Source organism: Urocitellus parryii, chromosome 9, assembly GCF_045843805.1.
Source record: "Urocitellus parryii isolate mUroPar1 chromosome 9, mUroPar1.hap1, whole genome shotgun sequence".
Classification (NCBI taxonomy): domain Eukaryota; kingdom Metazoa; phylum Chordata; class Mammalia; order Rodentia; family Sciuridae; genus Urocitellus; species Urocitellus parryii.
Window position 1 is genome coordinate 139,604,730 of NC_135539.1, and position 27,706 is coordinate 139,632,435.

Here is a 27,706-nt window from a genome sequence, read left to right on the forward strand (position 1 = left end):
TCCAGTGTTTTGAACTTAAAGGGGTACTGTATTTTGTCAAATCCTTTTTCTACATCTATTGAGATGATGATATGATTCTTATCTTTAAGTCTATTGATGTGATGAATTACATTTACTAATTTCCAAGTGTTTAACCAACCTTGCATCCCTGGGATGAATCCCACTTGATCATGGTGCACGATTTTTTTTGGTATGCTTTTGTATTTGATTTTCCAGAATTTTATTGAGAATTTTTGCATCTATGTTAATTATAGATATTGGTCTTGTTGGGAGTTGCCCCAGCTCCAAAGACTAACTTCCCCATCCCCCGAGAAGAGCCGTCCAATGGTGAGCCCTGCTGGCTCACATGATCCTTACCCACCAATCAGACTAGCCCTGCTGGTTCACATGATCCTTACCCACCAATCAGACTAGCCCTGCTGGCTCACATGATCCTTACCCACCAATCAGACTAGCCCTGCTGACTCACATGATTCTTACCCACAAATCAGAAAGCACCCCATGCCAACTGTTAAACTGTTCAACCATTGAACTGTTATAACTGTCAAACCACCCCCGGCTCTATAAATATGCAGAGCTGTTCCTCAATAAATGGGCATTTTCTCTGAAGGCAAGCCTTGATCATTCTTTCAGGTCTGAAGTTTTCTTTTTTTTGATGTGTCTTTGTCTAGTTTTGGAATCAGAGTGATATTGGCCTGATAGAATGAGTTTGAAAGTGCTGCCTCTTTTTCTATTTCCTGAAGTAAATTGGAGAGTATTGGTTTTAGTTCTTCTTTAAAGGTCTTGTAGAACTTGGCTGTGTATCCCTCCAGTCCTGGGCTTTTCTTGGTTGGTAGGCTTCTGATGGTGTCCGCTATTTTGTCACTTGAAATTGATCTGTTTAAATTGTGTATCTCATCCTGATTGAATTTGGGCAAATTATATGACTCAAAAATTTGTTGATGCCTTCTATATTTTCTTTCATTAGTGTACAAGTTTTCAAAATAATTTCTAATTATCTTCTGTATTTCTATAGTGTCTGTTGTGATATTTCTTTTTTCATCACATATGTTAGTGATTTGAGTTCTCTCTCTCCTTCTCTTCATTAAGCATGGCTAAGGGTCTGTCAATTTTATTTATTTTTTCAAAGAATCAACTTTTTGTTCTATCAATTTTTTCAATTGTTTTCAATTTCACTTACTTCAGCTCTGATTTTAATTATTTCCTGTCTTCTGCTTCTTTTGGTGTTGATTTGTTCTTCTTTTCCTAGGGCTTTGAGATGTAATATTAAGTCATTTATTTGTTGACTTTTTCTTCTTTTAAGGAATGAACTCCATGCAATGAAATTTTCTCTTATAACTGCTTTCATAGTGTCCCTGAGATTTTGAAATGTTGTATCTGTGTTCTTATTCACCTCTAAATTTTTTTAAATCTCCTCTTTGATGTCTTCTGCAACCCATTGTTCATTTAGTAGCATATTATTTAGTCTCCAGGTGTTGGAGTGGATTTTATTTCTTATTTTATGATTGATTTATAATTTCATTCAATTATGATCTGATAGAATGCAGGGTAGTATCTCTGCTTTTTTATGTCTGCTAAGAGTTGCTTTATGGCATAGTATATGTTGTATTTTAGAGAAGGATCCATGTGCTGCTGAGAAGAAAGTATATTCTCTTGTTGAAGGATGAAATATTCTATATATGTCAGTTAAGTCTAAGTTATTGATTGTATTATTGAGTTTTATAGTTTCTTTATTCAGCTTTTGTTTGGAGATCTATCTAGTGATGAAAGAGGTGTGTTAAAGTCACACAAAATTATTGTGTTGTGATCTATTTTTCTCTTGAATTTGAGAAGAGTTTGTTTGATGGATGTAGACGCTCCATTGTTTGGGACATATATATTAATAATTGTTAAGTCTTGTTGGTGTATGGTTCCCTTGAGCAGTATGTAGTGTCCTTCTTTATTCTTTTTGATTGACTTTAGTTTGAAGTCTGCTTTATTTTATATGAGGATGGAAACCCCTACTTGCTTCTGAAGTCCACGTGAGTGGTATGATTTTTCCCAACCCTTCACCTTCAGTCTGTGGATGTCTTTTTCTATGAGAGGAGTCTCTTGGAGGCAGCATAATGTTGGGTCTTTTTTTTTTTTTGATACAATTTGCTAGTCTGTGTCTTTTGATTGGTGAGTTTAGGCCATTAACATTGAGAGTTATTATTGAGACATGATTTGTATTCCAGCCATTTTTATTTATTTTTGGTATTTAATCTGACTTGGTTTCTCCTCTGATCACACTCCTTTAGTGTGATCCCTCCCTCTGCTGATTTTCATCATTGTTTTTCATTTCCTATTCTTGGAATACGTTGCTGAGGATGTTCTGTAGTGCAGGCTTTCTAGTTGTAATTTCTTTTAAGTTTTGTTTTTCATGGAAGATTTTTATTTCATCATCAAATCTAAAGCTTAATTTTGCTGGATATAAGATTCTTGGTTGGCATCCATTTTCTTTCAGAGCTTGGTATGTGTTGTTGATCTCCTGGCTTTGAGGGTCTGGGTTAAAAAATATGCTGAGATACGAATTGGTCTCCCGATATGTGATCTGATTTCTCTCTCTTGCAGCTTTTAAAATTCTACCCTTATTATGTATGATAGGCATTTTCATTATAATGTGCCTTGGTGTAGATCTGTTGTAATTTTGCACATATGGTGTTGTATAAGCCTCTTGTATTGGTTTTCTTCATGCTTGGGAAATTTTCTGATATTATCTCATTGAAGAGATTGTGCATTCCTTTGGTTTAGAACTCTGTGCCTTCCTTTATCCCAATAACTCTTACATTTGGATTTTTGATGCTGTCCCATAATTCTTTGTTATTCTGTTTATGGTTTCTTACTGTCTTCACTGTGTGATCAACTTTATTTTCCAGATTGTATACTTTGTCTTCATTATCTTCATTATTCTTTCTTCCAAGGGATCTAGTCTGTTGGTTATGATTTCTATTGAGTTTTTAAAATTTACTGTACCCTTCATTTCAAGGATTTCTGACTGGTTTCTTTTCAGGGTCTCTATCTCTCTCTTGAAGTAATTTTTGCTACCTGTATTTGCTCTCTTATCTCATTGTTGAGTGATCAATTTTTGACTGTATTTGCTCATTTAGATCATTCTTTAATTTTAATTATGAACCTTCTGAACTCCTCTGACGTTTCATCAACTTGGCTGTCCATGGGTTCTGTTATTATAGTGTCTGGTTTGTTTGGGGCACTTTCCTTCCTTGTTTTTTTTTTATGTTGTCTGTCTTTTCTTCTTGCAATGTGGATCTGAGATATTACAGTTTCTTCCCTATATTCCTGTAGTGCCCATGCAGATTCTCTGTACCTCACCTTGATGTTGGGCTTCCAGACCCTGCTGGGATCCCTCAATGAATGCTACTGCATCCTGGATCTGGTGTGGGTGGATCTGGGCCGCTAGGCTTGACCTACCTCGGTGGTCTGCTGGTCAGAAGGGGCTAGGCTCTGGTGGGTGTCTGCCCCACCAGGGGAGGGGTGAACTGGACCTACTGAGAGTGTGGTCCCGCAAGGGCTGGTGTGGGCGTCTGGGCTGGATCTAAGCTCCTGAGGTAGTCTGCTGGTTGGAAGGGGTGGTCTTGCACCAGAGACTGGAAGGGTGGTCTGAGAGCGTGGGTCCTATGAGGGCTGGTGTGGGTGGTTCCCATAAGTCTTATAGGCTTTCTTTTTTTTTCTTTTTGTCTGATTTCAAAAGACTTGTCTTTTTTTTTTTTTAGTACTTTTTAGTTGTAGATGGACACAATACCTTTATTTTATTTATTTTTATGTGGTGCTGAGGATTGAACCCAGTGCCTCAGACGTACTAGATGAGCGCTCTACCGCTGACAACTCCAGCCCCAAAAGACTTGTCTTTAAGCTCAGAAATTCTTTATTTTGCTTGATATGGTCTGCTGTTGAGACTTAAAGCTGTATTTAAAATTTTATTTGTTGTGTTCTTTAACTCTGAACTTTCTGTTTTGTTGTTATTATTATTATTTTTGTGCCAGAAATTGAATCCAGGGGTGCTTAACCACTGAGCCACATCTCCAGCCCATTTTTTATTTTTTGTTTTGAGACAGTTCTCACAAGGTTGCTGAGGTTGGCTTTGAACTTGAGATCCTCCTGTCTCAGCCTTCCAAGCCACCCTGTTCAGCTTGGTTTGCTTGCTTTCTTTCTTTCTTTCTTTCTTTCTTTCTCTCTCTCTCTCTCTCTTTCAAATAATATCTATCGTTGTTAAATTTTTCATTCAGTTCATGAATTGCCTTCTTAATTTTATTGAATTGTCTGTCAGTATTCTCTTGTATCTTATTGAGTTTCCTTAACGTCATTAATTTGGATTATTTTCAGGAAATTTGTCGATTTCCATTTTTTGGAGTCTGTTCCTGTAGAGTTATTGTGTTCTTTTGGAAGCATATCCCATATGCCATATCCCCACTCACTCTGATGTCTGGTTTGTCATGCTCCTGTGTACCTATGTTGGAATTTGTGCATCTGATGAATCATATTCTAATGTTATAGGTAGCCTTCATAGAGAAAGACTTTCTCCTGCTGGGGAGTCCAAGGTCACTGCTTGGATAGACTACTTTAGCTTTGGTTCCAGGAGGGTGCTCTGGTGAAGGGTCTGTGTAGCTTTCTGAGTTGCAGTCAACACGTGATGCCTGTGGGTATCTCAGTGGCCTAGGCTGGAGGGGTTGTGGGTTTTTATCACATCTGGGGTGTGGTTCTCCTAGGTAGAGAGGGTTTTCAGAAGCTCTGGATGCAGGGTGCTTGGGATGATGTGGGATAGGGGTGGGACATCTGTCAGTCTCCATGGTCCAGGTGGAGGGGGGCCCTCTGGAGGCCCAGGCAGGTGAGACTCAGTGCAGCAGTGGAGGCAAGGGGCTGTCATGTTCCAAGAGCCTGTGGAAGTGGGGCTCATCTAGTGGGCCTAGATTGGTGTGGTACCGCGCGCCTGGTAGCAGAGAAGGGCACCTGTCTGCCTTTGGAGGGCTGCACGGAGGCTAGGTTGAATTAATATGCCTTGATAGGGCACCCATTTCTTCCTGAGGGCTAGCTGTGTGGCTTCATGGTGTCTCTAGGGGAAAACCTGCTCAGAGTGGGCTGTCCGACTGCTTCTCAGGGCCAAGAGTGGGCCAAGTCACTCAGAATAGGCTGCTTGGCTGTTTCTTGGAAGCGGAAGGATGGACAGTGCCACCTAGTTGCTTTCTAAGGGTGTCAGTGGGCTGAGCCTTTCAGAGCAGGTTGCTTGGCCACTCCCCAGAGTCATACGTGGGGCTTCCTGGATGCTTTTTCGGGTGCTCGACTGATGAAGTTTCTCAGGACAGCCTGCCGCACTGCTTCTTGGGCCACAGGATGATGGATGGGGCTGTCTAGCGCTTCCCAGCTGCCTTAGAGGACCAAGCCATACATTAGGGAGGGATGCTCAGAGGCTTTCCAAGGACACCTGGGAAGAGGGTAGACCTTGTCTGGTGAGTTTGCAGAGCTGGATTGGCTAAGCTGCTCAGGTCAGCTGCCTGGACGCTTCATCTCAAGCTGGAGCCATGGAGCAGGATGCTGGTGGGGTGAGGGTTCCCCGTGGGCTGGGCTCTTTCTCTGGGGCAATGCAGTAGTGGGCAACCTGGCAGCTTCCCCAGTGGGGCTTAGGCTCTATGAAAGCTGCAGCTTCTCCAGCACTAAATGCTCAGGTGTCGTGGCATGATGGGTGGTGATCAGAAGTTGTCAGCAGTTTCTTAAAAAATGGATTTATTATTAATGATGAGCCTTTCCCAAATATACAGTTATATAGATCTGAGTTCTCCAGAGAAATGGAACCAATAGGAGATTCTGCACACACACACACACACACACACACACACACACACACACACGTAAACACAGTCATGAACCACATAATGATGTTTAGGACTGCTAAGGGCCTCTTTGCTCAAGACACAGGCTAGTAGATGCTGTGTGCTGGGTTCTCTTCTTTGAAAGACCATGATGTGCTCCATGCTCTGGGACGTCTCTGCCATATCCCCACTCACTCTGGCACTGCTTCAGGGCTCCAGGGGAATAGCTGTTGCATTTCTTTGTTTGGTCTTCTCTCTCTCTCTCTCTCTCTCTCTCTCTCTCTCTCTCCTTCTCTCCTTCCCTCTGCCTCTGTGTAGTGAAGCATGCCTAGCATTTGTAGTCAGCCATCTTGCTTATGTCTCTCCTTAATAGAAAACATTTGAAAATAGAAAATAAAGCTTAGAATTTGAGACAAATGGTTTTAAAGTTCTTTTAAAGAAACTATGGATTTTGAAGACAATAGGAATAATAATTCAAGAGCAAACAAACAATATGGAGTGGCCGAGAGCTCTAGTACAAGTTGATCACATTATGAGGCCAAAATAAGGATGATCTGATCAGGTCTCGCAAGCCCTTGGCCACAAAATAGGACATTATCAATATTTTTTGAAGAAATGGATTTAATATGAGTGGTAAATCTTGCGTGGACGTATGACTATATCAGTCTGGGTTCTCCAAGCAATAGAACCAATATGGCACTGCATAGTGATGTTCTGGTCAACAGAGGTCCACGTATAAAACAGTGGTTCCACAAGATCACAACAGAGTTGAAAAATTCCCAGTTCTTATTAGCAGGGTAGCCAGTCCAGTATCATAGTGCAACACGTTACTCACGACTTTGTGGAGACGCTGGTATAAACAACCCATTGTGCTGCTAGTGTTATAATTATGTACGGTACATAACACTTGATAATGATGACTTAAGACCATGTTACTGGCTACGTATATACTATACAAGAAATGCTGTACACAAAATACAGTGTACTGCTGAGTTTACAATAAAGAGAAAAATTCCCAGAGCCAAATCTTTGCAGTAAAACCAAAGTCTAGAATGGTTGTAGTAGGTCTTAGAAATCACAAGACAGAAGATGAAGGCTTAGGCCAACTGGAAATGAAATTGAGATCCCTGTGCATAAAGTAGTAGTTAAGGCAGCAATACCAGTGAACAGGGTGGACTAGGGAATGCTTTTGGCTCAAGAATGACTGGAAAAAAGAGTTCCTGATATCTAAGTAGCTACAAAACTATTCTCACATAGTTTGGGGGTTCCAGAGAAATGGAAATAACATGCTGAAATAACAACCAAACCAAGACATTATCATAAAAGTAAATTATTGAACATTTGATAGAAGCAAATGTAAAATATCTCTGGAAGAATGTATCCTCAACCCAGGCTCCACAAAGCAAACCATAGAATTAATCCTTAGGAACTCCAGTTTTGGGGATTATTCAAATATTTAGAGTACATTTTTTCAAAATGAATAAAGAAATTAGTGAAGAAATAAGAAACAAGATCTTAGAGATAGGAGAGACTAAGCAGATTTGAAAAAAGAATAAAATAGAACTATTTTATTTTATTTCTATGGGTGTTTGAAGAGAAGCATTATAGGGAAACTATAGAAACTCAATGGAAGGGTTAAATAATACATTAGATGCAGCTATAGAGAGAATCAGTCAGTTAAAAATGTGGAAATAACCAAGAACATACCAGAGATAGCTAACAAGGGATTCTTTCTTTAAGTTAACATCTCTTTGGGTCACTTTTGAGTTACATTTCCCTAGAAGATGAAACAGTGCACATGTAATGATGATGTTATACTAATACTATAAATAAATGGAGAAGTCCAAGTTACACAAACCACAGAGACAAATCAATTTTTTCTTTTCCTCTTCTTTTTGTTTGTTAAAGAAGATAATTTGATATTAAAATTATTCATGCAATGTATGATAATGGATCTGGGCTTAAATGGTACCTCCAGAAGAAGGTATCCACAAAATTTGGTTTTTCTACTACCTCTATTTAGAAAATATTGATAAAGTGTTCTAATTCTCTGTGTGAACACATTCACTTTTGTTTATACAATTAGGATTTTTAATTGATACTTTAAGCTTAGAATTCTTTTTTGTGGTAGGACTGTTTTGTACATAATAAGGTGTTTAACAATATTCCTGAAGCAGGTCACCAGAGCTCAAGTTTGTACTCAAAACAGGTGATTGCCATTGATTTTGTACCACAAACAAAGGTGCAGAATCTTTAGCTGCTCATTCTTAGTTTTCAGATGCTTTCTTTGCTTTTGACAATGGCAAAGCCCTTGGAAGGGTGGCTAACACAATAAAACTTGGTCAATGTTATTAGCTATTGTCATTATCATATGATTGATGAGGGTAGGCAATATGGTGGATGTGACAAAGTCCAGGTGGGCAAGGAAAGGTCTGTCTCATTCTGGGATGTGAAGAAAGAATAGGTGTCAATGGGTGTTTGAAGAGAAGCACTACAGGGTAGGGCTCTTATCCTAGCTGCACTCTGGAATCACCTGGAGAGAATTTTCAACACTCATGCTGGCAATCCAATCCTAGAGATTTTGATCTAATTACCCTGAGATGGGGCCTGGGCATTGATATTTATAAAATCTCCCCAGAAGGTTCTTTTGCACCACCAGGTCTGTGAACTGTGTTTGTAGACAAAACACATGTTGAGGGAAGAGTGACACAGGAGTAACAGAAGGAAGCCAGAGAGGGAGAGTGCAGACAGGGCCAGCTTCCGCCGTTGGAGATGAGGCTGGAGCGCAGGTGGAGGTCCACCTGGCAGGGCTTATAGGCCATGTTAAGGGTCTTCCTCTGGCCCACTGGTGAATTATTGGACTGTGCTGATGATCACTTTTCCTTAGAGTTTCCTGCTCAGCCATGTCTTCTGTTCAAAGAAAGACTTTTCATGAAGCTAAAGAAACTTAAACCTTACAGTCCCTCAGGACATGGGCTCCTTAGGATATCAGCCATGGTTTGTATGGTGTTTGTTTTAGCAAAATTTGCAGCAACCAGATATGTTTGCACCATAAGATAAGATCCTTTTCTTTCAATACTCCAATATCCCCTCTGTCAAACATCCTTTATGTCGGGGTTGGCAATGGCATTTTTGAGAAGTTGAATTGAGGATTTGTTTATTTTAGGTTTAGTGGGATGTATTTATATGTTTTGTTGCCATTTCTGCAAGTGGATCATTGCTAGATATTCCTGCACTGAAATGTCTCCAGCAATACTGGCTCCTCTAGGTGTGTGGGCTCATCTGGTGCCGCAACATGATGAGGGACAGGAGATGGCTTGGCTCATGAAGGGAGGCACAGTTTGGAGTCCCTCAGTGAAGATGAAAGCTAGGAAGGTCTTCTGGTTATCATGAGGTTGTGGAAGTGTAGCCAAGAATTAGATTCCCATTGAATGATTCAGTCCAGTGTAACATCTGTGTGTATTTGATGATCTTTTTAAAAAATATTTTTTATAAGTTTATTTATTTACTTTTTATGTGGTGCTGAGGATTGAGCCCAATGCCTCACCTGTGCTAGGCAAGCGCTCCACCACTGAGCTACACCCCAGCCCCGTATTTGATGATCTTGTCCTGACAAAATTTGGTGATTCCATGTGAAACATAAGGCAGATCATACCCCCAAAACTTATTTCATTAGAAGGAAGAAATAAATTTCAACAGAGGTAATAATTAACTTTTAGTTTACTTGACAATTAAAGTAATGAAGGAGAATTAATTGTATAAACCCAACTTGAAAAAATTAATATCTCTTGCTGATTATTAACAAAGAAAAAATAGCCTAAAACTCAATATGCCACTGCCATTAGGACATTGATGACAAATTTGTAATCCTAAAGAACCATCATTTGAGATTAGTTAGTTACTACCTCTACCAGAAAACTTTATATGCCCTGAAATTTTACAGTTCACATATGGAACTTGATAGGAATTTCTCCCTAAATGAAAATAAACCTAAATATTTTGAATGCCATCACCAATAAGGAATTGTGAAACAAAAAACCTTTTTAAATTAGCAATGATTAAAAAAATTCCATAAACTGTGTTAGGGGGAAAACTAGTGTACTCCCTTCAAACAAAATGACATTATAAAATCATTGTTGAAGGATATTCAGAAAAATGTAAGTCAATAGTCTTGTAGAAACGTATTAGCTAATAAAAGTTATCCTGTTTATCTGAATTATGTGATTGTGGTGTTTGTCAGCTTTCTTAAAGTTTTTATTTGTGATTTCCTTCCTTTTTATAAATAAACATTCACTCTTATGTCTGATATTCATAATTTTGTATTTTTTCTTAAATTTATATATAAGTGGTTCCTGATTTATAATGGTTCAACTTATGATTTTTTGACTTTAAGATGGTGTGAAAGCAATGTGCATTCATAGAAGCCACACACCTACAATGGTGCTGTGCAGCTCAGGTGTGTGCAGTGCATTCTCAGCCCATGATATTTATGACCTGCAATTGGCCTATCAGGACCTGGTCCCATAATAAATAGAGGAGTATTTATAGTGGAAATCCCCTGGATGAACTTCAGGCCCCACAACACGTAGCTCCTGCCATGCCTGTCTGATATGGTGTATGGGTCCCCTTGGACAATTCATGATGTGATGGTTCCATGTCTCTATATTTGTTATAAGTTGAGAGAAAACAAAAAAATACCTTACACAATTTTATTATGCATTAAACTAATGTGCATTACAGTTGAATAGCAACATAAAAACATAATTTTAATTTAAAAAGTAACTTTATTGATTTTGAAATTAATAAGGTAAAATATTTTATTTTTAAAATTATAATAATACAGAGGAAATAGAGCAAAAATAGATAAGTAAATCAAAGTTCTTTTCTCCTCCCTTCCAGTTACTCAGAGGTGATTATTTGGTGTTTTTGTTTCCCACACTATTTCAATTTATGTACTTGTGGAAAAAAAATATATATTTTTTTCCACAAGTACATAAATTGAAATATATGTGTGTGTGTATTCATATACCCCAAAATATGTACATACATAAACCTTTTTAAAATTTAACAAATAAACATAATGAAATGATAAAATATAATGTCTTTTACTCTTTGAACAATCAGTCCATTCTGTATCAGTAAATATATATCTATTCTGTTTTTCTAAGAGAAGCAAAATCTAGATCTAATATAATTGAATCAATCTCCTATAGAAGGACACTTAGGATATTTTTATTCTTCCCATCATACACAATGCCTCACTAAGAGTCTTTGTATACGAGTTTGTATTTCCAGAGGTCAGATGCTTCCAGATTAGGTTTCTGGAGCAAAGACAATGGGCATAAACATTTCCATTGCTTAGTACCAAATCATCCTTCAGAAAAGACTAGCTTCCAAACTCTTGCCATGAGCCCGGCCAGCCTGGGATCTGCGGTCGTGCCAAGCTGGCTGAGCCTGGGGGACCTGGGCATTCTCAGAGCTGCTGGCCAAGTTTATGGGGGAAGGGGGGAAAGGGCAGGGAGGCAGGGTCCCTGCAGCAGGTCTCGGCTTCTTCATCTCCTCCACAGTGGTGTTCTGGTCCAGATTCGTAGACCTCCCGAGCAGACCAAAACTCTCCAGCTGGCTGGACCTCTCTGAGAAGGGGTCTGACAGCCATCTGGTGTCGTTCAGGCACACTTCTATGGGGAATTCACCTCTCATCTCCTCCTTTGAAAGAGGGGGTCAAACTATTTCTTGTAACCACTTTTAGTCAACATTCTGAGGTGACTTCTGATACACACACCCTCCTCCTCCTCCTAACTTCCCAGGACTGTGGTCCTGTGGTCAGCTTGACAGGCCCCTCCAGGTTTTCGGCCCGTCCACCGTCTGACTGTGGTGACCCTTTTCCCCCTCAGCAATGTGGGGTGCAGCAGCTTTCCTTGCAGCCTTGTTCTTGCTCACGCGACGGCTTTAATAATTTATGTGGGTTATTACTTCCTTTCCACCCCCTAATTTCTCACAGCTGGGTTCCATGCCTGCTCGGTGAGTCCTGCTCTGAAGTTTCTTTCCCAGGGCCCCTTCAACCTAGTTTCTTGTTGAAGTTCTTTTCTATGCCTTTGGACCTCTTCCTGTTACTGTCACTCGCAGTACCACCGCTAGGGCTGTATCTCCTAGGGATTCACTTTTTGTAATTCAACAATAAAAACCTAAAAGCTTTTTGGATCTACACAGACAATCCCAGGATCTGAAGCTCTCTTTGATAAATATAGAGCAAGTATGGTAAGTGGAATCCACTGTATCCTCTTTACAGGCAACCTCCTTTGATCTTCAAACTTGTCATCTTTATTTTATCAACATGGTTAGCTATTGCAGCCCACATGCAGTGGAAGGAAATGTCTAATGCCTGGAAGGCTTTTCTGCCAGAGTCAGCAGCGGCTTGTCAGGCAAACAACTTCGGAGGTCCTGACTGTGGTCCCGACAGCACTCATTTACCAGGCCCCAGGCACTGAAATATGGGAATCCAGGAGACTTTTAGGAAAAGGTGTCACCTTCATGAACATAGGGTCTTCACCTGTCAACAGACAGTTAAAAAAAGTCTCCAAAGGAGATGGACACATGCTTCTGCTCAAAGGTGGAAACACTCGGGCTAGTTGGATTGGGAAGAGGCCAAGGTTAATAGCTGTGGTGGACCTAAGTGGTCATCATAGCATGGGTGGACAACGTGATGAACACATCATTGACTCTGTGGTCAAATGGCCTAACCAATGTCCTCATCTGGTGTTGTATGGAATACTGGTGGGAGAGAGTGAGTTATCAAGATGCTGAGACGTCAACCCCAAACCTCTGAGCCCAGGCAGGGCCTGGGGCACCAGGGAGGGCCAGGTGGCTCATCTGGGGCCTCAAGTAGCCTCTTCTATTTCGTATCCACTGTGCTGTAATTTTCTCCATGTGTCCCGAAGTGGAAAGATTGGAAACACGACCAGCAGGTCTTAAAGGCTGGTAGTCAGGAAAGTATAGGGTTTAGGATGAGGGAAAATACAGTGTGAAAGGAGAAATGCAGGTGAACGAGACCAGACAGTGTAGTGCACTACACTAATGTGTAAGAGTGAGGGGAGCGAGTGCCATGGGATGGCAGGGGAGGGCAGATGGTGAGAGGCATCTACACCTGTATCTATGATGTATGCATACAAACTATTTTTTTTGAAAATATTTTTTAAATTGTAGATGGACACAATATCTTTATTTATTTATTTTTATGCGGTATTGAGGATCAAACCCAGTGCCTCCCACATGCTAGGCAAGTGCTCTACCACTGAGCCCCAGCCCCAGCCCATGCATACATATATATTAATAGGGGGAAATAAAGTCCTTGAATTTTCCTTTTCCTTTTTCCTTTTTTTGTTAACTCTAGGAGTCTGACTAACATTTGTTTGTCATGTCCTCTAGACTCTGGACTTCCTGAGAAAAAGGACTATTTATGAATTTTTATCCTGAAATCTAACAGAGTGCCTGCCATGTATCAATATTTACTGAATAAATGTTTATTAAAAGGACTGGATGTGAAGGAATTGCACAAGAAGAAATCTATTCATGCCTTCAACTCCACACACATTTTAGAAACACGATTGTGTGCTGGGGTCTGGGAATTCAGATGAATTAGAAATGCCGTAGTTCCCCAGGACTCCCTAGCTTAGAAGACGAGGCCAACTGATAACACCTTACCAGAGGCTGCCCAAGGTCAGTTAAACACCTAGAGGGGAATGGGCTGTTTTCTCCTGGGAGTAGTCAGGAAGCCAGAGATGATCCTTCAATTGAGTTTCTTTTTAAAGGTCGATTGAAATGGAATGTACATGTACCCACGGTCCTGGCTTACCATGGTTTGACTTATAATTTTTTGAGTCTACCATGGTGCAAAAGAAATAGATGGTCAGTAGAAATCATACTTTGGATTTTGAGTTTTGGTCTCACCCTGCATGGCGACGTGCAGTATGATGCCTCTCATGGCGCTGGGCCGTGGCAGGAAGTTCAGCTGCGAGATCACCAGGGGCAACCTGTACTCTGAGTGTCCTGGGTTGCGGAGTGGCGGTCTTCAGTAGGTTAGGTGAGTTGATCACATGTTCAACTTTCAGTAGGCTCATGGGCACAGCCCCACTGCACATCAAGGAGCATGTGTCTAGCTGAGTGAAATGGGACAAATCCAACGCACCATGTACCCAGACGTGAAGCTCCCCAAGTCAGGGGAGGTGCAGGGAAGTCCAATGCACAGGGCTGTGTCTCCAGAGTGGAGACACAGTGGTGTGTGGTGGACATGCCAGCTGCATTAGCTGACGAGTCAAACATGGTTGGCACCCCCAAAGTAAGACCCTGTGGCGACCGTGGCTTGTGCATTGGTACAGGTGGACAGACTGATGACGATGATAAAAGCAGGGGACCCACCCACAGGATATCTTTGGAGACAAGAGGAGTGATGTCCTCCACAGTCCCTCCAGGGTCATTCAGCTTCTGCCGTGGACCTTAATTCTGTGGCTGTGTCTTCTACTTATGATAGACTCAATTTGCCTATCACATGAGTTTTCTTTCCATTATCTTAGTAACAGAACCCCTGATTTTACACTGGAGGGAGTTAAAGATGTATTTCCAAGTCTCCTTGCAGCTAAGTTCTGGCTAATATGCAGATATTAGCAAATCTAATGCAATATAAGCATAAATGCAATATAAGCATAAATATCGTATGCCTTGCTGGATTCTGTCCCTACCAGGGAGAAGACATACCCTCCTATCTCCCCGGCCTTCCTGAGGGCTGGAGCCTGACCACTCACACTGAACAATGTGAGATGTTACTGAGAGGAAATCTTTTTTCTCTCCTTGAACAAATCACCTCAAGGCCTGAGAATTGAGCTGTTGAAACACACACACAACTCTCTACTGACTGTCACTGAATGCCAAAGTCAACTGACTTTCTTTTCATTTCCCTTCTGCCCCTGGACTTTTATCTAGGCCTATTAATGGGATGAATCAGTATTTCATTTATCCCTGATTCCAAGAGAGAATGGGGAGATAGATGGGTAGATAGATAAAGAAGGACTGAAAGATCTCCAGCTGCCTTCTCAACCAGGTATAAATGGGAGTTGCCCACCCAGAAACCCCACTCTGCCACCAACCCAAGACCCTGTGAGCACCAGGCCTGCTGTGTACCTTGCTTATACTTATACTTCTGTCTACTCTTACTCTTAAAAGCTCATGTCATCTCCCCCAACAGTGATTTCCAGACACAGTTCACCTCTTCCTAATAAATACCCTAAAAGCGCAGCGACCAGTTATGCTGCTCATTGTCAGGCCTATAAGTTAGAAAAACTTGCAAAAGTAATTGGCAACCAGACATGACCATAAATGTGAAACATCTTGCTGAGGGTGGGTGAAAAACACCAAAGAAATATAGCTCAGGCCATGGAAAAAACTATGAGGCAGGATGTGAACCCCTTCTACTGGAAGAAATGTAATATAAAAAGTACACAGCTGGATTGAAGTTGCTCACAAGGATCAAAGTCAGGTTCTAGACCAGAAAGCCCAAGAAGAGTCAATCACACTGTTTATGGTATGTGATTTCTGGAAGGAATTATAAGAAATGAAAGCAATTTTCTATTAAAACAATTGTGCCTGTAGGCTTCTGCCTAGATGTGCTGAACCTGACTCTCAACTCTATTTTTGGTTTGCAAGATTTTCCATAGAAGAGACAATCTTTCTGCTCTTTCTTATAGCCTTTCTCATCAAAGTGGAACTTTGGGTGGCTTCATATCATAACCACAGGCCAGAGGAGATGCCTCTTCTGTGGTGTGAGTTGCTCCCTGGAAATTCTTGGTAGAGATGTTAAAGTGAGGTGCCCTGGATGGGTGCCCTGGATGAAAGGCCAGAACGTCCCTCCCCCTGGCAGGTATTTGCCACCACCTGGCTCTGTCTTGCTTTTTTCACAAAGCGTATTGGTACCTGGCGCCCCTTCATCTGTGTGATTTCCTTGGGGCTGACAACCTCGTGGGGGACGGGGGTGCTGATGGAAGTTGCAGGCTTGTTTCCTTTGGGCAGCCCAGTGGTCTACACCGATTTTGAGTCGAAATGTCTTTAGGCAAGCAGCAACTCCAGCTCAGCGTCACCACCACTCCTGTGGCCTCCACCTGATGTCGTCACGCGTTTTGAGTTCTCTGCCTGGCCTGCTGGGGCCATTTGCAGATGGGAACGGTGGCTTCTTCCCATCAGGTCTGGCCCTGGTCCACAGCTCCAGAGAGCAGAGCATCCTGGTTCCCCAGCTCCCGTCACGCAGGCATCAAGTGAGTGTGTGTTCCCTGGGAACTGAAGTGAGAAGGTCCATTTGTGGCTTCTTCTAACCTGTCATAGGCAAGAGGGGACTTTCTGCCCTTTTCACAATTCTCATCTGTAGGAGGGTCGGGGGTTACAACTCCTTGGTGAGAGAGGTGGAAACGAAGGGCCAGTCACTGTGGCAGGAAGAGTGGTGCTCCCTCATCTCTAAGTCAGCCCACATTTAAATCCCCAAACCTGTGAACCTGCCACTGTGCGAGAAGGGACTTTGCAGGTGTGTTAAGGTCCTTGAGATGGGGCTTATCCTGCATTCTGTGTCCAGCTGGGCTCAGTGTAACCACAGGGATCTTATGATGGAAAGAGGGAGGCAGGAAAGCCAGAGTCCGAGAAGGTCACAGGCCGACAGGAGCAGCAGTCAGAGTGATGCTTTGCTGGAGGAGGGGGCAGAGCCCAGGGATGCCGTGTCTTCCAGAAGTGGACAGGGCAAGGGGATGCTCCCCTGGAGCCTCCATAGCGATGCACCCAGCCTACGCCACCCCTGGACTTCAGCCCAGTGAGACCTGTGTTGGACTTCTGAACTTGAGAAGCATAAGATGAAACATTCGTGCTGTTCTAAGACATCCGGTTTGTAGCAGTTTATTGTAGCAACCATAGGACACAGCATAGCGAGTCAACAGCTCTTGAGCACCTGTTTTGAGCTACTGGCAATTAAACGTGACAACCTACAGATAATGTTACTGAAACCCAGAAATGGGGATTTTAAAAATTGTCTCAAAATAAGACACAGATGTGGTCCTTAAACATTATTCTTTAAGAAACACAAATGTTAAACAAGTGCTTATAAATAGTAGCTGAGCAATTAGAAGTGTAAGAAATGAGGCAGAGAAATTTAGGGTACTCTGGGCCTAACCTGGGGTGACTGGAAAGGGATGCACAGCTGAGATCCGAGTGTCGGGTGGTAATTAGCCAGGAGAAGGGGCCAGCAAGGGTGTTCCAGGCGGAGGCAACAGAACGGGGAAGACTCCGGTGAACGCGGTGTGTTTGGGGAGGAAGAAAACCTAGTGTAACTGGCACGCTGAGGATGTGGGAGGGGTGGAGGGTGAAGAGGCTGAGAGCAGGCAGGCCTAGATGGTGATGACCACACTGAGCCCATGTCAAGACCTTGGAAGCCACAGGAAGCACCCGGGACGAGTTTTCCCCGTGGACTGCTGAGTGGCAGAGCTGGAGTTTCTCCTCATCTTCAGGGAGGTGGGGAGTCATCTTGCCAGGGGGTGTTGGAGCTTATCCAGATCCTCTTCTCTGCCCGTCTTGCAGAAGCAGGAGGATGCTGCACTGCGCCACCTTTTTGCAGGTAACAGGGACAGGTGACTACTTCTGCTGTGAGCAGAAGTGACGTTTCTGGACCATGTCTGGCTGCTCGCTGCACAACAGGCCGATCCATCAAGAGATGAGATATTGAGGCAAGGAAGCTCACGAGAGGACCACACGGCTCCTCTGGATAGGAAGCTGATTTCTGAATGTTTATGTAGGCGGAGGACGGTGTCACAGGGGATGGACGTCTTCTCAAAGCTGGAGGCCTCACGATGCGCCGCTGACCCTGGTTGCCTAGTCATGAGAGGTTTTCAGTTTTGGCAAATCTCACAAAAGTCATTATTTCCTTGGGCTGTTCCTCTTGGTTTAGCTACATCCCACACAAGGACAGGTTGCGGGTAGCTGCCCAGGGCCTCTTGCTGTTTGCAAATCGAATGCCAAACTCTCAGAAATGAATAAAAATTCCCCATTTCTGGGTTTCAGTAGCTTATTATTTGTAGGTTGTCACGTTTAATTGCCAGCGAGAAGGCCCAGGGTTCTTTTCTCCTGCTGTGTCAAGCGGGGAGGCTGCGTGTTCCAGCCGTTGCAGCTGTGGGCTGGTGGACACCTCAGGAAGCTCAACTCCTGAGCCGCTGCGAGGAGGAGTTGCCCCAGAGCCTCTTGGACCTGCAGAAAACGGTGAGGATGTAGCCTCTGTTGTGTTAAACTCTCGGCATTTTGGTGGTGCTACGGCATAACCTAGCTTTTCCTGGTTAATTCATTCATTTAATCCGGTGGCTTCTTGACCATCAGATGGAAGCTGAGGGACAGTTTGAACAGGGGCTCTTGGGCTGCTGCCTTTCTAGCTCTGACGCGGTCCCCAGGCAGAGCCATGGAACGTGCTTGCCGCCTGCACTGATTCTGCTGTGCTGCCACTGGCCAGGATTACAAGAACGGGGGCATATGGGTTGGATTGGGCTGGCCTACCCTGTGGATATCATGTGTTTTTTGAAAAAGAAAGAAAGAGAGAGGAAAGACTTTTCCTATTTCCCGTTTCTAGACTGAAGATTTCAAGGGAAGTTTATACCAGGTCTTTATAGTCTAGGAAGGAGTAGGGAGCTCTTGAAAATCTTGGTTAGTGTCTTGCTTTTTCTTAGCTTTGCTACTTGCATGTAAATTATTGCATGCAAATTATTGCATGCATGTATATAATTATGTTGCTCTAATTTAAAAACTTAAAAAGAGCTTTTCCCCATTGGTCTATTCACAATGTCTTATGTTCCTGAGGATCTGAAACATAAATATTTCCTCCCCAAACTATCTTACTGAGGAGGGGATTACCAGCACAGTACTTAAGAGATTCCAAGTATTTGTGGTCTTTTTATTTCTCAGGTTTATTTATTTTTTAACATTTGTAAACAATTAAGTTTATTTTGAATTATCATATACTTAGATTTAAAAAAATTGTTTCCCAAGTTTATAATTGTGATCTAGATCATCTTTCAAGTTTAGCCACTTTCTCACAAAAGTAAGAAAAGTGATGCTGCTAAAGGCCACACTGTTAATCAGAGATGGAGCCAGGACCACAGGCGCTGCGTCTCCCAGAGCTGTGCTCCAGATGCATCACACCTGAAAACATGATGATATAATAGAGTTAGAGTATATTCATGGTCTATTTCTAGTCTAGTTCAGAAAGTCTACATTTCAGGGCTTCTGTGGCTTTCCAGTTGAACATGGGGCAGAGTTCTGACGTACAACACTGATCAACAACAGATGGAAGGATCCCAGGATAAGATTTTGAAAAGATTTTTCATTGCTCACCTTTGTTCAGATATCTGACTACTTAGGATAAGCGAGGTTGTGCTGCAGTAACAAACTTACAAAATCTCAGTGGCTTACCCACACCCAGGTTTACTTTTCCCTCACAGTATGTTTGTCTGAAGTGGGTCAGTGGGTCTGGGTAACCTGGCACCTGGACCAGCAGAAGCTCCACCTACCTCTTGCTGTGGCACCGCCTGGAACACCCTCTTCATCATACAACAGGGAAGAAAGCACCTGAGTGCACCACACTGGCAGTTAAGTGCTCTGCCTGGGATGCTACATGTCACTTCCACTCACCAACCACGAGCAGAAACTGGACTCAGGGCTTTGCTGTTAGGGGGTGAGTATAATTTTTCTGGATTCCAGGAAAAAGGAGAGAATTGGATATACGTGGGCCTGAAGGTTTCTTTGTGGTGAGGTTTTAAGTTATAGATTTAATTTATTTAAATATATGATACTATTCAGACTTCCCAACTCACCTTATTTTGAGTTAGATATTTTGCACTTTGTCATGATTTTCCATTTTTTATCCAAAATTTCAAACTCACTGGCATGAAGTTCATAATATCTCCTTATGATGTTGATGTTTATAGAATTCACAGTGTCGTTTCTTTTTCAAGCTTGACCCTGATAATTTGTGCCTTTCCTTTTAATCATTCTTTCTAAGGGTTTATGCATTTTATTAGTTATCTGGAAGATTAGCTGGTGACTTTCCTGGATTTTCTCTGTAATGTGTTTATTTTATACTTTATCCAGTTTTGCTTTTATCTTCACTATTTTCTTGTTTCAGGTTTAATAAGCTTTTGTTTCTTATACATTTTTTAATATTGCTGGGGATTGAATCCAATGCTTTTGTTTTTATAGTTTTTTTTAGAGACATCTTACAATTTTTGATCTTTTGTCTTTCTTTATTTGCACTTTTAATGCCATGTGTCCGGTGTGCTTGATTAGATGTAGTTAGTGAATCAGAGAATCCTTGCCTTAGACTCACTTGCAAGGTTGTATCTTAGCCAGTGTTTCTCAACCAGAGGTGGGTTTGTCCCTTCAACCCCCAGGAACAACCAGCAGTCTCTGGAGACATTTTGGGTTGTCATAATTGGGGGAGGGAGCAACTGTTTTCTATGAGAAGATAATAGGAGTGCTGTTAAAACTCCTACCGTGCACAGGACAACTTCTCACACAATGATCTGGCTCAAAATGCCCATAGAGCTGAGGTTGAGGAACTCTGTGGGCCTGGACCTACTTATCAGCAGCAGATGCCCCTGTCCCCATCATGCCACCCAGTGGCTGCTGCTGTGGTTTGAATATGAGGTCATGAGGTGGTGGAAACTTAATCCAACTATGATGTTTAGGGATGGAGTTTTAAAAAAGGAATCAGGATAAGATAAGGTCATCAGGGTGGTCCCCCCATGATTGAATACTGGCGACTTGACCAGGAGAGTAGGAGAGAACAGGAGGCACATGGCTGTCTCTCTAGCCATGTGCTGTGGCTTAGGCATGAGGTACCCCAAGAAGCTCCTGCGCTCACGCAGGAATACTCAAGGGCGAAGCGACTGGGTTAGGAGAGCTGGGACCTCATCAGTCCCTCCTAGTCTGAGTGGACTGACTAGATGATCGTGTAGGCAGGTGGGGTGTGACTAGAGGAGGAGGGTCCCTGGGGGTGTGTGTCCTGGGCCCGCACCCTTCCCCCATGTTGCTCTGCTTTATCTTGAGCCCAGTCCCAAGGAGGTGGCTGTCTATGGACGGAGACCTCTGAAGCTGTGAGCCCTAAATAAACTCCCCCTCCTCTTAAGTTGTCCTTGTCAGGTGTCTTGGTTACAGCAGAGCAAATCTGACCAACACCATGTCTGGCCCTGAGTTGCCTTGGGAGTTGGCCAGCAAGAAAGCCATCACCAGGGTCAACTCTGTGACCTTGGACCAGATCTGCGAGCCACCACAAACCTGTTCTCTTTGTAACTTACCCAGTATGTGGTCTTGTGTTAATAGCAAGAGAAAATGGACCGTCACCTGTTCTCTTGCTTCTTTTAGTCCCAGAGATGCCATCCCTGACATCCTTGAACAGGTAGCTGGGCACCTAATGAGGCTGCATAATCTCTACTTTATTCTATTTTTCTTCATAACACATCATCTTACACATAATACACACATTTATATCTCATGTTTATTTATTTGCTTGCTTCCCCCTTCCCTGGTAAAATAGAAGCCCTAAGAGATAAAATTTGTCTATTTTGATGCTATTTTTTTTCCAAGTAGCTAGAATAGTATGGCGTAGTTAGTTGAATAAGTTAGTACTAATTGCAAGACTGAAGGTGTTGTTGCCTGGGTGCGAGTGTTTTCTTCCTAGTGTGCAAACACAGTTGTAAGTAAGACAGATGGGAAGTTAGAGTAAATACAAACATAGAAGACAGTTTCTGGTGGAAGAAGGCAAAGAGACTCCCCTATCTCCTTAGAACATTTATTTAAAAATATAACACCTACAAGCTCTTTCTCTGGCCCTTTGAGATGCCTGTAAACATCTTTAAAAGCTAAATAAGCTTCTTTCCAACTTTATAACCCAGAAGAGCATGGGAGTATCTCTTTGAAATGTAAGCATCCAGGAAGATGGTGCTCTCATCTCCAAGATTCTGTGGTACCCGACTCCCAATTGCTAACCTATTTTCTATCATAAGCACATGGAAAATGGTTTTTTCTTTTGCATAAAGGAAATTAGCAAACCCGGTGGCTGCACAATTGTCAGGTGAGCTTGGGAGGAAGTGTGTGTGACAAAGGGAGCTGTCGAATTCTCTTGAGTACTAGTTTTCATTGATCTGGAGACCATCTGTGAGATGGATCACATCTGCTTGGATGTGTAAAAGGAGGAGATTTTTTTTTTGTCTTCAGTGTTTTAGTGGCATGTCTGTGATACTTCACCAATAACAAAACTGCTTTCCTTCTCTTTGACTTTTGTGGAGAGTTTTCTTGGTTGTTAGGAGAGTTTCTTTTTAATTACGCTTCCCCAACAATGGTCTCTGGACATCCCAGGAGCTTACAGCGTAAAAGTGCTCGGCCAGTACTTCCTAGGCGGTTTCTTTGTCTCTCTTTTGGTGGCTGCTAGTCTCAGAGTCCCATCAGCCTCTTTCTCTCACACCGTCAAGAACACTTGTCCTACTGTACCCAAAGCTGAATCTCAGCTTCAAGGTGGGAACAAGAAACAGTATAGGAACGGACCCTCCTTTTGCTCCTTGGGTGGATTGTTGTAGATGATGTGGGAATGGGCCTAAAAATTAGAGGAACTTGAATGGTTTAGGCTCTGTGGTCATCGCTGGGTGGTATGTGATCTCACACTCCACACTGGAGCGGGCAGTGTTTTTCCTACAACCTGCTCCTGTCTGAAGACCTGTCTTTCTTTTTTGTATAGAATGCACAACTCTGGTGATATTTAAGCAACAGTTTTGCTAAAGAGCTAGTGTAAGTGTACAATGGCTGTGCGATGTTAGAAGTAGACGTGAGACATGGTCCGTTGTTTTAGGGGTGAAGAGGGGTGAAGGTCTTTACGAAGGTGAGCTGCACATACATTTCTCTCATTTCTTTATTTGCTTTGTCTTCCAGTCCTACCATTTTCTCTTCAGTCATCTCCTTAATTCCTCTCTACCCGAAGCTCCTCAGTCTAAATTCCCACTCATCCTTCCTGTATTTGGACTTGAGCCCAAGTGTGTCATTGAGAGCTCTCTTCTTTTGCGTTAGTTGCTGAACTAAAGTTTGCCTTCCTGATTGAGCTTCTGTCCATTGGCAAGGCTGAGGCCAGTTTTTCTTCTGAAATACTTGATGGGATGGGGGCTTTCCTCCCTCCTGTCCTTGGATGGTCTACTTGGTCTTCAGTTGTTGAATTAAGAGATGTTTCTTTTGGAAAATTAAAATGTCAGTGCACCCTATAACAGGGAGGGTACCACATGTATGAATGATTCTGAACACATGTTGGAAAGTGAAGCAATCCCTGGGACCCATGATACAGGTTGCCACTTGTGAAATTTAGAGCAAGAGAGAAGGAGCTAATGCTATTGCTAAAACTCCTAGTATTCCAAACCACCGTTTTAGGCATTGCCCCACATGGTATCCTATTATATTTTCTCAATACATTGCAAACCATGTTTGATTCTCTCTCTCTCTCTCTTTCAAATGGGAGAGAGTCAAGGTTAGAGATTCCAAAGCTTTCTCAGGGCCCTAGATGTTTAGATGCAGACTGGGAACCCAAGACCATTTGCCACAGAAGCCCTGCACTTTCCCCATGCCACACTTCCAGTGCAGGGTTGGAAGTCCGCAAGTTCAGCTGAACAACCGAGACCTTCCTGTTACTTTAGAAGGACTGTACTGTGGACATGCTTTGAGGGCAGGGACCCTGACTTATCTACCTTTGCCTTAATAGGACTTAGCATAGGGAATGAAATTTAGGAGAAGCTCGATAAAGGCCTGTTGAAACAGATGAATGAATCAGACGTAGTCATCCTAAAAATAAGTCTTCCAAAGGGGCTCCTCCTTTAAGAGTTTCTGCTTCTCTAAGACTTCCAGTAACTGAATCCTAGGGGGTCACTTGGATTCCTTTTCTTCTCAGTCTCTTTAACATTCATAGAGTTAACTTTCATAAGGTTGCCAGATGTTGTATAATGTCTCTAACACCCGTCTGTTCCTTTTTATTTCCATTGTCACCATCCTCATTCCAGCTAGCTCAGGGACTGTCTTCACTACTTCTGTTCACTCTCCATTTCATTCTGTCCTCTCTGTCCATCCATCTACCCATCCATCCATCCATTCACTCATCATTGTTTTAGTTCTTCAACATAATTTTATGAGGGGCTGGGCTGTGGCTCAGTGGTGGCGCAGTTGCCTGGCACGTGTGAGGCACTGGGTTCGATTCTCAGCACCACATAAAAATAAATAAAATAAAATAAAGGTCTATCAACAACTAAACATATTTTTAAAAAATTTTATGAGAACTTACTCAAGATGTGACAAATGGATTATCACAATACAGTGATATAATAAGAAAAGATTGTTTAGAGTGCTATAAGAACACAGAAAAGGGTCACTCTTGTCCAATTGGGGGAGAGAGGTTCAAAGAAGGCTTTGTGGAATAAAGCACCATCTGAGTTAAGTCTTGAAAAATCAGTTGAGCCAAAGAGGCAAAGAGGATGGGGAGAGGAAAGAGTCACACCCACAGCCACCCCCACCCATATCACTACTTCCTGCCCCAGTTCTACTGTTCCTTGGATTCTCATGTCCCTTGAGTGCACCAGATGCTCTTGCCTCAGGGCCCTTCAGTTGTTCTCCTCTGCCTGTGCTGGTCCTCTCAGAGGTGGGCGCGATGGTGCCCCACGGTCCTGCAAGGCTCACGCCCTCCTTTCCTCCTAATCAGAAGGGGCTTTGCGGACTCTCCCTTTACAGTTGCAACAACTCTCCTCTCTCAGAATTCCCCATCTCCCTTTCCAGCCTAGTGAACGTCATCTTCTAGTGGTGTGTGTGTGTGTGTGAGAGAGAGAGAGAGAGAGAGAAAGAGAGCAAGCATGCTAGCGTGCGAGGGTGCGAGAGAGTCTCTTCCACTACTAGAGGATCTACTTCTCTGAAGAAAATACACGCTTCATGAGAACAGGGACCGGTGTCTATTTTGATCACTGCCATCTTCACTGCTTGGCGGGGGAGGGGGGGTCTCAATGCATGTTCGTCAAGTGAACGACTGAAAACCTGGACAATAGCAAATGCAAAGGCAAGGATGGGAGAAATGGAGTGACAGGCCCAAGCTCTGATTTTGGCCTGATTCCTGCTGTGAGCCCTGTGGCACCACCGCAGGGCTGTGGGCAGGGTAGTATGGCACCCCTCCTTAGCCTCTTGCTGAGTGTGACTTTGATAAAGGGAAGGAAACATTTTGTTTTGGTCGGTGGTAATGACTGACTTTCTCTTTCCCTTCCAGATGGGGTTCGGAGCCTCCTCCACTCGTAGAGGTCACTTCTAGTTTTCTCAGAAGGCCTTTCCCTCTGACTAAGACTCCAAGTTCTTCTTCAGAGGAACGGGTCTCCTGCTCACTGTTCACTGTTGCATGATGGGCATTGGAGGTGGAGGAGAGGGAAGTTGGAGTTTGGGGTTAACGGCTTGGGGTGTAGGAGGTGAGATCATCTACTGAGAGATGGGGGAGCCGTCACTGATGGGGCTGGGAGAGGCATCTGATAAGAGAAAACAGATGTGTTGAGCAGAAGGAAATGTTTAGGAAATAGATAATATGCTTATATTTGTATGTCCTTTCATGATTCCTTGTTTGTATTGTGGTTTTATTAAGAAGTAGAGTTTCAAAGGAATTGAAATAGAGTTTCAGCCCCACGGTTGGGAAAGGAACAAGCAAAAAGGAGGACGTTGTTTTGCTTGTGGAGGTCCTTATTGTCCTCACTCGACAGGAGCTGTGTCATCTGGGAACCCCGTGAGTCAAGCTAGTCATCAACATCATCAACTGGTCAGGCATCCAGCTGGCACATGGGAGAGGCACAGCCTTGTAGGAGCCCTGGTCCTCTCTTAGTTCCAGGGAGACTGTTCACACGGAGGCTCTGACTTGCCAACGGTTCCTTGTGGGAACTGTGCGTCTTACCAGGCCAAGCCTGAGAGAAAATCAGGATCATCCAAGTCTCCTCCCCGGGCAGGAGAGGCTGTAGGTGACCAAAGGCCCCGACTCTTATATTCATCCCATTACCCCACAGTTCAGTCCTGAGGCTGGTTTTTCAGATCAGACACTGGCACATGGCGGAACATCCAAAGGTGCCATGATTCTGCTTGAGAGAGCAGGAAAGGAAGAGAATGGGAGTCGGGCAGTGGAGGAGCAGGAACCTAGGGTGGGCTGAGAGCCAGTGAGACCTCCGACGGGGCTTGAGGAGAGACGTCCTGGGGACCTGGGGCTCGGGGTCTGGTCAGGAATGTTGTGGTAGAGAGTGGTAAATGGAGCACAGGCAGATGTTGTGCCATGCGAGACCATTCAGAGCTCATCCCAGCAGAAAAGGAAGGAAAATAAGATTCACAGGGCACCTGCCATTCGGCTGCTGTTCCTCTGGTGACTGTCACGCTCGGGTACCCGCCATTTCTGTCTTGTGCAGTTCTGTGGAAGTACTGTAATGTCTGCGGTCCCGATGACGGGGCTTCAGGCCTAGAAAAGCGGGGGACCTTGCTCCGGAGCATGAGCTGGTGAGCAGCCGAGCTGAGATCCACCTTCAGTCTCCTGATCCACACCCAGAGTCCGATGAGCTCGTCCCACTTGGGTAGGAGGGGTGGCAGCCACGCCGCTGGGTGGCTAGACGCCAGATACATTCTGTCAGAACACTTGCTAAATGCTGACAAATGAATACAAAGATCTACTCTCTGTTTTTAAGTTTCAGGAGTCTTCTTGTTATGGCTTAGCTATATGGTGTCCCCCAAAGCTCGTGTGAGACAGTGCAAGAATGTTCAGAGCAGATGATTAGACTGTAACCTAATTAGTGGATCAATCCACTTGAATGGATTAACTGGGTGGTAGCTATAGGCAGGGAGGGTGTGCCCCTGGGGGACATACCTGTGGTTTTGATTTTGTCGCTGGTGAGCAGAGCTCTCCCACTGCTTCCTGGCTGTCACGTCCTGCGTCGCTTCCCTCTGTCTCACCTTTCTGCCGTCATGTTCTGCTCACCTTGGGCCCAAGGCTATGGGGTTGGCCGACCATGGACCAAACCTCTGATATTATGAGTTAGAAGAGACGTTTCCTCCCCTAAGCTGTTCTCGGCAGGCATTTTGGTCACAGTGATGAGCACTGACTGAACACCTCTCATCACTCTGAGCCCGTGGGGATCCTTTCCACCAGGGTGGGCTTTCTTTGCCCCCTGCGGTTAAGGAGGGAAGGTCTTCCTCCTGGTCTTCAAGGCTGTGCAGCACTAACAGACATGGGAGCTCACTGGCGGAGACGCTGGAGAATGAGGACACAGGGAGAGAGACGCCTGCCCTGGGTTTCCCCTCTTCCCTCCTGTCCTCATTCATAAGCCGTCCTTGCCCCTCTCGTCCATGGCTGGGGAGGTGGGACTCAGAGAAACCAAAGCTTTCTCCTGTGCCTGCTTCCTGAAGAGTGTAGGTGTCTCAGGGTCTGCTCCAATCTCTTCTCAGTCTCCCCTACAGACCTACTGCCCTGGGCACCTACTTAGGGCTATAACTTCTAAAAGGACACTTAACTGCCCCATTCAATTGCTGAACTCTTGCTGTAGAGTCAGATCCTCATCCAAATGAGCCACCCTTCACACCACTTCCTGCACTTTGCTCCTGGTGAGCTCTCTCCCCTCCCCTACTATATGGGTCAGAACTTTCCAGAGGAACAAAAGTGTGTGTGTGTGTGTGTGTGTGTGTGTGTGTGTGTGTAAAGGTTATATATAAGAAATTGGCTCATGTAACTATGGAGGCTGACAAGTCCCAAGATCTGCACTCAGCAAGCTGAA